The sequence below is a fragment of the Amblyomma maculatum genome, chromosome 2 (genome assembly GCF_055883805.1).
Source record: "Amblyomma maculatum isolate TAMU_Amacu chromosome 2, ASM5588380v1, whole genome shotgun sequence".
Classification (NCBI taxonomy): Eukaryota; Metazoa; Arthropoda; class Arachnida; order Ixodida; family Ixodidae; genus Amblyomma; species Amblyomma maculatum.
Genome location: NC_139345.1, coordinates 104092640 through 104104209, shown reverse-complemented (window position 1 = coordinate 104104209; position 11570 = coordinate 104092640).

The window sequence follows — 11570 nt, the reverse complement described above, 5'->3', positions numbered from 1 at the left end:
AACTTCACTCTTCAGGATGCCCGGCTCGAGATCAGTAATCACAACCGTCCTATGTTGGGTTTGCACATCCGGGTCCTTCTTGTACAGTTCTTCTGTGTATTCCTGCCACCTCTTCTTTATCTCTGAGGCTTCAGTGAGGTCCTTGCCTCGTTTGTCCTTTATCACACCCAGCTTAGCACAAAAGCTTCCTTTGATATCTTTGATTGTCTTATACAGAGCTCTTGTGTTCCTTAATTGGCTGTTGTCCTCAACTGCTTGACACTTTATGTTCAGGAAGGCATTCTTATCTCTCCTTGCTATTTTCTGAAAATCCGCATTGAGAACCTTGTATCTTTCTCTTTCCTCCATACCTTTTGCCATCCTCCTTTCCTCAGCTATTTGCAAAGCCTCTTCAGATAACCAGTTTGCTTTTTTGCATTTCTTTTGCTTTGGAACTACCTTAGTAGCAACTTCTTGTATTATATTACGAACATCAGTCCACATCTCTTCAGGCTCTTTGTCTTCTAGATCTAATTCTTGAAATCGATTCCTCACTTCCACAGCATATTCTAATGGAATCTGATCCAGATCATACCTGAAAGGCCTTCTAGTTTTCTGCGTTTTCCTCAATCGAAGCTTAATTTTGGCAACAAGAAGCTGATGATCGGTGCCACAATCGGCCCCAGGCCTTGTTTTTACTGCTTGTATAGCGCTCTCTCCCATATTTCTCCACTTAACCCGGTTCTGTGCTAGCTGCATCCACCTGACCCCTGCGAACTTCTTAACCTCATCCGCCCACCTAACTTTCTGCCGCCCCCTGCTACGCTTTCCTTCCCTTGGAATCCAGTTTGTTACCCTAAGTGACAATCGGTTATCCTCTCTTCGTACTACATGTCCTGCCCATGCCCATTTCTTCGTCTTAATTTCCACTAGAATGTCGGTAACCTGAGTTATTTCTCTGACCCACTCTGCACGCTTCCTACCTCTTAATGTTACCCCTACCATTTTTCGTTCCATAGCCCTCTGGGTTGTCCTCAACTTAAGTAGTGGTATTATAGTATTCATCTACTATCGCCCATGTAGCTGCTGCTGAAGGTCAATAGCATTGCAACTGCTAAATGGCTGCTATTTTTTCTTAGACAAGAACTTCAAGGGCGCAGTGCCAAAAGAGAATAATTTTGGCAAGTTTGCGAGCGACTCAGAATGGCTCTCGTTTAAGAGAAGAAGGTCAAGTATTTTGTTGCCATAACATGTATTTGTTGTCTAGACATTTCTGGGAACAGGCGAGCTGCTCCTCTCGGCTCAAGAGGGCATCTTGAGCGCTGATAAGTTGCAAGATCCCAGGCGACCTTGTCGGTGCCGTCTTTCAAGCGTGACAACCTTCTAATGTGCCTAGGTAACAAAGTCAGCACCCACGAATAGATAGTATTTTTCTCCGATACACCTTATAGGCCAGGAAGGAGCGTTTTGTGCTGGACACATCGTGGTAGTACTGAAGCATATATTGCGGTAAGTGGCCGCAACGACCAGCTTGTATTGGTGCTAAGCTCGCAACGAATTCATTGATTTTAAATAGCGAGATTCAGCGATACAGTAATTAGTCCACGACATCTTTAGCAACATAAACAGCGGATAAAACTGGCCTAACAGGCTTTCCGCTTATACCGGTTACCAGCGCTGTGTGAAATTGTGGCTTAGTTCTCTCGGGACAGGTGTTCCCCTTGAGTTTATGGAGGCAGGAAACCACGTCATGTTGCATATTTTATGTAGTATTTATTGAGCCTTAAATATGGTCAAAGCACCACGTTTAAGGGCAAAAAATTGTGAAGTGCGCTGAGGTTAAAATTCCCCTTTTTTTTTTCTGAAACAGCCCAATTGCCCCGAAGGATACTTTACTTAAGCCGCTGCCACATGGTCGCCGGTGGCCATTGAAGGACATGCAATAAACGCGAAATCATCAAGAGTTTTCAAAGAGATTTCTTCTTAGTGAGAGATTTGGTTGTGTATATGTACGTAAAAAAAGGAAGATGTGGCTTTCTTTGTAAAATTTTAAATCAAGCGTATTTAATAGGGGCTGTAATGCGCTTGTTAACTATATTCAAAAATATTTCCGTTTGTAAAACTTCTCAGCTGCAGAGAAATACTGCCTCACACTATGTCTGAATTCGTGCAAACTTCGGTAAAAGTAGAAACGCATTTCCTTCTGACGAGTCGCGGAGATCTCGAAATGACAGAACTCTCTCAAAGTTGCGCGTGATTACAGTTCTACGTTGTTCCTGACGGCGAACGGCTCCAGTTGTAGCAAATATAGTATCACGTGTTGGTGACGAGACCGCAGGCACTAAAGAAAAGACAGTTGTAATAACACTGAAGTTAATTCTCTATTGGGCTGACTTGCGTCCGCAAAAGAACTGAGCAACTCGGCGGCGGCGATAACAGCAAACGTGCTCGTCGCTCGTCGAACTAAGAATACCCGTCTCACTCGTCAGCGCTGAATTTATAGGCGACTAGGAAACGTCTAGATAAAGCCGCAAAAGGTGACTAGCATAACCTGGAACATTCTAGAAACACACGAGAGTGGTTGGAATCTTCGAGATACAGTTCGATGCATCTTGAGCGACAAAGAAAATGATAAAGCATCGCCTCGGGACAACAGGCAGGAAAAAACAACAACAACAGAATACAGAATGAATACAGACTCGATCTGCGCGCTAGATTCACAGTGATAAGGCTGCAAGCCAGCGGCTGTCTAAAAAGAACAAACAAAAGTTCGGCAATATACTGGCGACGTTTCTTTCCCGAAATCTTCATAATTTTGCCACATTACTTAAGTTCGCACAAACATTTGACTACTACTACGGCACTTCAGATATGCAACCTTGTCTGCAACTCTATGTCACAATATGACTGAGCTGTCAGGTACTTAATGCGAGGCGGAAATGGTTGTAATATTAATGAAGCACGCCTTTCTTGCAAATTGAGCCGTTAGTTTCTTTGCCTTGCACCCGACCCTTTTTTTTTTTTGTGAAGGTTGCGAAATATCCTCTGTATGAGGGACTGCCCCCCCCCCCCCTCTCCCCCGCCCCTGCAGTATCATCTACTGGAAAAAACTTTGAAAGTCACTTTTAGTTTTGAAGTAACAAAATTCAGATTTTTTTTTCCCCGCGTGTTGGAAAGTTTCCAGGTTGATGTCTGGATCTACGAGATAGCAGTGAGTGAGCAGGCTGGCCAACTATATCGATTAACATCTGTCGGGAATATTTCACAAAGTGAACTTGATACCCTAGATTTGTCATTGGACAGTAAGACATTGAACGTACACATCGTGTTGGGCGTCACACTACTGAACGCTCATATCCCATAATTGCAATTGATCCCCTCAAACAACCACAACCTATAAGGCACTCGGATTTCAGCATTGGTAAGGATTTCTCCTGTTCAAAATGTCAGAAAGAACTTATCTCTTGTGCGAAATCCGAAAACGTTAGGTTTTTCTCCCTACGAAACTGTCCATGTAGGCATTAAACGTTATTTTTTCGACAAGATTGAGCAGACCGTAAGAGCAAAATATTGTATCAATTACGCCGAAGAAAGTCAGCACGGTTATGTCCCCGAACAAGTCGGGCTAATCTTTCGTTTTCGGCAGTCTCTACTTAAAACACGCAGCTTCATTTCAAAGCACGAGCTAACGCCAAACTTGGAGCTCTAATCGGATAGCAACTTGCATATTGCAATTCAAACGTGACTGTCAGATGATATTAGTGATTACAAAGTGCTTGCTGATCTGCCGCATTTCGCAAGAACGCATGATGTGAGGATTTTAATTATACGAGTGCCCGGCCGGGGTGCCGCAGTGATTACGACGCTCGACTACTGTTCCCATTACAAGACCCGAGTGGGCAGCTTTTGCCGAACGTAATGTCAGGCAACCGTACGACTTATAGTGCTCGGCCGTGACAGCTCTCAGCTTCCGCCTGCCAGCGCCTTGCTCGTGATGTTCCGCTCAGAACGTCGGCGAACGGCCACCGACGCCGGCCGTCGACGCTTATTTTTCGATGAACAGCATTTAACGCTATCGCGTTAATATTACTCACCTGCAATACATTGATTGCTGAGGTCAATATTGGATTATGCACCCTCCACTTGGGGTCCCTATGAAAGATATCTCATTGATGCTCTTTTAGCTATCCAAATTGCACCTCCCATTTCATTCACTCCAAGTCAGTGTATCATCCTTGAAATTACAGTCGAACTTGTGAAGTTTTTCTTGCCATCGCCACATCGCTATTGTATCTCTTTTCCATCAGTTTTATCACAAGTCGCACCTTCAAGAATCATACATCTGCGCACCTCCGCTACGGATATCCGATCGCCCAGGCCATCCACTTGAAGTTGCTCGTCCGCGCGTCCGTGCTGTAACCTTTTTGACATCCTGATTTCCACGAGCCGCGACCGACTATAACGACCTATCTTGCTCCTTTGTGCCATGCCCTCTTAATCACGCATCAACGCCATCACTGAAATGTTTGTACAGCCACGACAATATGGAAAAGAACTTTCGTAGAACTTGATTATTTACCCCACCCCTCATGTAATACCCCGAAAGGGGCATTCAAGGTTAATAAATGCAATGAAAAAAGAACTGGCGCAAAATATTCTAGGAGCGCTGGATGCAGGAAAATTCATTTCCTTTTTCAAGCCGACGTATCACAATGAAATACAGAAATTCTGTCCCAACCACATTGCGTAAAATCAAAAACGCATCTTTTGAAAACCTATTTATTAGTTCGACTATAGTCAGACTGATATATTATGGTGCGAACTTAACCAACTGTTGAACAGTGGTACAGGCAACTGGTACCCGCTACTAATAGTAAATGCTAAACACTGAAAGAAAAAGTCCTCGCGGACGAATTTCACAAATACTTTACCAATCTCTCCTCAGTAATAGCTATAGAAGACAACGGTAAAATTAAAATATATTTATGTGCTTTTAATTCTAAATATGTCTTTTTTTAACCGACAACTGATGAAAACATTTACTCTATCTTTATGTCCTTATGAAATAGTAAAGCCCAGGACGTTGATGATCTTCAAATTAACCCCATTAAATACGTCTTAGACCTGTTAACTCCCGCTCTCTGTCCCATTTTCAATACTAGCTTACATACTGGTACCTTTCCAGATATTATGCAGTGTGTGAGAGTAGGAATTATATATAGGGCAGGTGATAAAAATAATTTTTACAATTATTGACCGCTCTCCGGGTTACCTGTTTTTTCCAAATGACTAGAGAAAATGATATGCAAACTAATCACATGTTTTCGTGATAAGCACAACCTTTTATTTCAACAATTTGCGTTCCGTCGAAGCATGTCCACTGAACACACAGGGTTTGAAAATAACAAAAAGGTATTCTAGGTATTCTGATCGATTTCTCGAAAGCATTTGAAAGAATTGACTAGGAAATTTTGTCTACAAGATTAGAATATTATGGTTTTTGTGGAGTTTCTGGCAACCTTCTTAAGTTATATTTAAACCATCATAAGCAATGCGTCGTCAAAAATGAAGGTCACTCTTCCCTGTTAGATGTCACTTCAGGTGTGCCGCAGGGCAGCATACCTGGACAGGTTTTATATAATATTTACATAAATGATATATTAAACACTAGTTGACTTGCATCCTACATCATTTCATCCATGCAGACGACACAAACCGTTCTTTTTTTTTTTCTAGTCCACTAGTGTCGACGAGCTCACTGATTTCGCAAATATTCCACTTGCAAAACTCTCTCAAAGGACTTGATATATGCTTTAAACGTTAACGTTCCCAAATCAGAACCCTAAATATTTACTCCTGTACAAAAGGGTATTAATCGGGATGTTGATATAAAACTCGGTTCAGAACAAATAAAAGTCGTTAAAGAAGCAAAAACATTGGCAATGACCATCAGTCAACGTCTAAATTGGAATCCAATGTGGAACGCGTGACAGGAAACCTTGAAAAAGCTTGCAGCGTGCTGTGTAAGTTTACAATAATGCTTCCGACTAAAATTAAGTTAAATCTTTATAGTACAATTTTTGGTCCCCATATTAATTACTTCAGTCTTGTATGGATGGGCACAACTCAATCGAACCTACCAAATTGCTGCTATTGCAAAAATACAAGCAATTTGTTATATAGCAAATGCCTCATATGACGCTCATACAAGATAACTTTTTGCTTCGTTTTATATACTTCCCGTACACCACTACAAGTACAAGTACAAACAAGATCTCAAAAATAACAACGACGCTTTTCTCAACTTATATAATTTACGAAGACATTTAGAACTACCCTACATATTCAGAAACGAAAAATACTAGTCTACACCCTCGTCACGCACTAACCAAGTCCACACATGCTGCAGTACCACATGCCTTCTTATTTGAATTTCTTTCAGAGGAAAAATATAGATATAAACGAACTTAGCATATACAACTGGCAAATATACCTTATTCTAGAAGACGCATGGGTTTAATCATTTTCACTTCTGCAACACCAATATTTTCTTGTACAGCTGACGTAATGTAATCTCTTGCAATCGTCTACTTTCCTGCTTCTAATACGTGAACTTGTCTACACTCGGTTGTATCTGGCGCTTCTGAGCTGCTGGCGAAATTTTATTCCTGTGAAATATGTTTCCTTCGTTTTCTGTGAGTTGGACCTATTCGTAATATGTATATAGTAGTCTGTAACGAGTTAATATAGGTACTACATGGGCATTTCTTCCATCAGTAATATTTCAGAAATATCACTTGTTTATACTGTACATTCTTTTGCATGCTTTTTTTTTTCGTTTGTTTCTACATGCAAATATATGTGATAATGTGACAGTTTGTCCATCATGTCAAACAGGGGCAGGAGCCTCGTCAAGCTATTGCGTTTCTAGCTTTTTGTTCCTATCCTAGCATTTCTTTTCTGTTTGTCGGATAAAAAAATGCTGAATAAAGTCGATTTAATTTGATTTGAGAATGGTGTATCTGATCTTCAAAGCGTGTTGAAATGTATCTCGGTTAGAACACTGAAAAGCAGCAGGTGTAGCTAAAAAAGAAAATAAACACGGGACGATAGTGCAAAAGTGAATACCCTTCCATCTTTATTAGCTATGCCTGGCAGAACTCCGCCTACGACACGCCAGCGAGCATCGCGCTATCTGGCGCAGTGCTGGCAAAGTCAAAATGATGATAAACGAGCGGAGGTACAGTGCGGAAGAGAATAATAATAGCCGGTTTCGCAGCGCGCGCTGGCTAAAAATCAACCCTAATGCATGTCATTGCTATCTGCCGTCGGCCTCCGGAGAGATGCCAGCGTCTCGCAGGGTCGAACAGCAAGCGCACTTTAATCCAAGAAAAAAAAAAAAACATACCAAATTCATGTGGCAGGACCCCAATAATACTGTAGATTAAAGTACGACGAAGTGAGAGGGTGGTGCTGTTTTCCTCCTTGCTCTTCAGGTAACTTAACATGCTGCAGTTTGGTGCGGCTATCATGCTCGATCGACACCTTCAAGGTCTATTTGATTTTTCTGTGGATAAAAGAGAGTGTTTCATCACCCACACTTGTAACATATTGCACTCAAGACGGGCACATTACCTGCCTTACACCCATGCTCTCTTTCTCAGAAGACTGGGTTTTAAGGTATTTCTGACCGAATAATTCCAATAAAGCTTTCGCAATGCTTAAGAGAAGCATTTATTCCAACATCGACGGACTGCCGGCCCATCCATTCACTACGGTAAGTATGTGGAACAGGCGAACCTGTGACAACACGTAACCAGTCACCCTCTATCTTTCGGGCCTCTATATGACTTATTAGATATTTTCTGTTGGCATGCTTGGAGCCTTCTGAAACTGACCTAAAGAAATCCTATGTATGTCTACGTATTGGTCAGTCCTGAGTTCTAAGTTAAGTTAGGGCGTAATTTGAAGCTTTTTCAACACATTACTTCTGCCAAACCATTTTTATTGCGAAAGCAATACAACGACAGCCAAAGCGAGACCTCGGGTGGCCGCAGCTACGCCGTGAAGAGGTGTAGGTACAGTCTCCTCATAAAAAAAAAAAAAAAAAAAAAAAAAAATCAGCCTGTCATGACTTTTGAATTCACGTTACCTCTATGCCGGGGGCAGGAGCTGCCAACTCGGGTCGCTCCTTTCATATGGGAGGGTGATATCAGAACCAGCCTGCCAGAACCGTTTGCATTCTCGTTAACCTATACGACACGCAGGCACGTCCGAACGGCTTGGTTGAAGCGTGACTTTATATGTGGGCTGGTAGCTTACTCTCTCGCGTCATACCCTTAAAAGCCCACTGTCCACACTCCAGTCGAAAATACTTTCTTCCTATGGGACTGTGAGACTTCGCCCCCAGAACGCAAGGCCGCGAAGTGTTTTTGAAATGAGTAACTAATAACGCAGGTACAGCCACCGCAATCACCCGATTCTGTCGTGCTTCTCTCCTTTCGTTCTCTCGCAAATGTTTTTTCACTCTCCTGCCCGGTCGTCAAGCCTCCGCAAGACAAATTCCCCTTCCTCCTCCGCGTTTGGCGGGAGGTAGGGCGTGGCACTCCGCGTGCGCGAAAAAAAAAAAAAAAAAAAAAAAAAACGGGCGAGGGAGCGCGCGCCGCTGGATACAGTCTGGCCGTGGCGAGGGAAGAGCGCGCAGCGAGCGGTAGACACCCATCCTTCACCTTCAGACAGCGAGATGGACCAATGGACGTCGTTCTCGACAAATACGTCGTAGCTGCGGCTCGACGGGCCAGCGCGGGAAACGGGAAAGCTGGCTTCCCGAAGGAGAGCACGAGAGAGCTTTGAATTGTAGTTTTGTTGATTTGCGGCGCGCTTTTCACTGTAGCATTTTGCACAGACTCTCTCCAGTACCTTGGCTCTTTCCCTTAAGAGGTCCTTCCCTGGACAGTGGCCCTTTAATGTAGCACCTCACACTGATAGGGCGTGATAGGGGAATAATGTAGCAGTTAAAAGAAGCTTTCACCATTGCTTTCGCAATTGAACTAGGGTTAACCAGAACTAAACCACAACTAATTTTTTTCAAGCACTAACCAGCAACGCCGATCTGGAAACGTATAATATACGTGAAAACACAATTGGATCATTTCACAATTATACATTTTCGCAGGGTAAATACTTTGTGACCACAGAACGTTCTGTTTGGAAGATGAAAATCTTGCTGTATACAAAACGCTTCGTGTTTGCGGGGAGCAAAGCCAGCAGAACATGTTGCTTATTCTTGAATATATCTGTAGCTCGCAACGCGATGAGAGTTACAGTGCTGTGTGAGCAGCTCCTGCAATGAATTTAAGATTATCCTCCTGGAATACACCTAGAACCATGTAGGTCTACACAATTTTCGATCTTTTCAGGCAATACTTTTAGATGGTCGATTTACTTTCTCAATGGCAAACAGGATCATGCATGTATGAATGAGGAAAAACCGTTACACATTCAACATGCTTATTACCCGCTTTGAAGCAAGTAAGGGTGTTTGAAGAAAAGCATGGCAGCCGTTATAGCTCATGTGTGCGAGAAGCCTTACGTTTTGACCCAAATATTCACTGCTGTGTTTCCTCTCCAACACCATCGTTAGGAAGAACCATTTGAAAGCTTCGTCTAGAGTCCGCCATTGCTAGAGTCTGGAATGTATCTTCAATAACATGGGACCCCAGTTCTAGGCTGAAGTATAAGCCAACCAGATGTACTGGTGTCCTCACCGCTCAGTAAACATCGCCATCACCCATGACGTCACAAGCAAGTATGAGTTAGCTCTCACTTGACCTCCAGCCCACTTCCAGCTTTCCGCTAATTATTTCACTCTCAGATTTGGTGTTACAGCAGCTTCATTCTTTGGTCTCTTACGAATCTGCCTTCCTAACCCTTTCGTCTAGTTCTCTCCTTTTCAGCTTCACCATCTCTGAGTACCGCCTATTGGTACCTCTGTAAAATATTTCAATTTTCTAGGCGTGTTGAGTTCAACTTCTTAACGCGAAAGTTTTAAAGAACCCGTTCTACACAAAATGCAGCGTAGACGTCGTGAGAGAAAAAGCTACCGCTGTTCTGGTAGGAAGTAGTTGGTGGCTCGCAGGGCCGGGCACTGATAGGTCGTAGGGTTGTCTGACGTCACGCGATTACATGGCATGTCCAATTTGGCAGGAACTGCCAACTCCGGTCTGTCCTTTTAAATTGCCAAGTGAACACAAAATCAGCCTTCCGGGAGCGTTGCCTTCTGATTAAGAGACCCTACTCATAGTGCACGCAGGCACGTATACGGCTTCGTTAAGCGATAGTTTATATTTATGTCGGGTGGCCTTTCACATACGAAAGTATGCTAAAGAGTATATGTATTATTACGGGAAGAAATTAAGGTATCCGTAATTAGGCGAGGTAGGAAGAGTGCAGAGTGGGTAAGAGAAATAGCTCAAGTTAATGACATTCTCAAAGAAATCAAGAAGAAATTGAATGAGCAGGACATGCGGTGCGTAGAAAAGACAACAGATGGTCGCTTATGGTAACAAATTGGATTCTAAGGGAAGGAAAGTGTAGCAGGGGGTGGCAGAAAGTTAGGTGGGCAGATGAGGTTAAGAAGTTCGCAGGGGTAAAGTGGGTGCAGCTAGCACAGGACTGTGTTAATTGGAGGAATATGGGAGAGGCCTTCACCCTGGAGTTGGCACAGTCCGGCTGATGATTATAAATTATAGGTGAGTAACAAAGTGTATGTGGGCGGACAAGAATTGGTTAGGAGAGAGGGCAAACGAGAGCCATTAACTCTATCATGCGTCGTAACCTTAAAGCCGAAGCTTAAGCGTTCCTCCAAAATTTTCCTTTATTTGAGGCTAGAACGCTGTCACATACTTCTTTATCTGGTCAACACCATCCTTATCTTAACCCTAAGTGCTTGTCTTAGTAGCATTTTTACAGCCACTCTGAAAATAGCTTTAAATGGTCGACTTCGTGCGAAGCCAGGCCTTCATTTGATCTCTTACCGGCTGGAATGCTCCCCTAAACATAAACTATAGACAGAAGTCGCTAGGTAAACTTTACCCTTCTGTCCAGTACTTAGTTGACAAAACGGGCGACTACAGAAAAACATCCGCATGCAAAGGAAGCAGTTTTGTTTTGTCCAGTGACTCTTACTGTACGCTGTCACGTTCAAAGTAACTTTGAACCTTGGAGAACTCAACCTTTCTTTCCATTGTTTCGACATAATTCTTCGGTTTTATACACTGTGTGGGCCAGTGACAACCACCGCAGCACCGAATTATCTGCATCCCAAAAAATCTTCTCTGAGTTATATGGAACTATTTTCAGGATGTCATATGCTGCTAACCTAGTGCTGAAGTGCACAACGACAGCTTTGATAACCGCTCGAAGGCAGTCTCCAGGACTCTAAGACAATGTTGTCAGCTCTGCTTGTCAAGTGTGACAGGATTGATCAATATTATCAACTCGCAAGAGATGTTGCGGAAGAGTGGCAACGTTTGCCGTAGCATACAGAGTTCGTTTCCTTCGTTTTTACTTGTTATTTCCCTGTTTCAGCC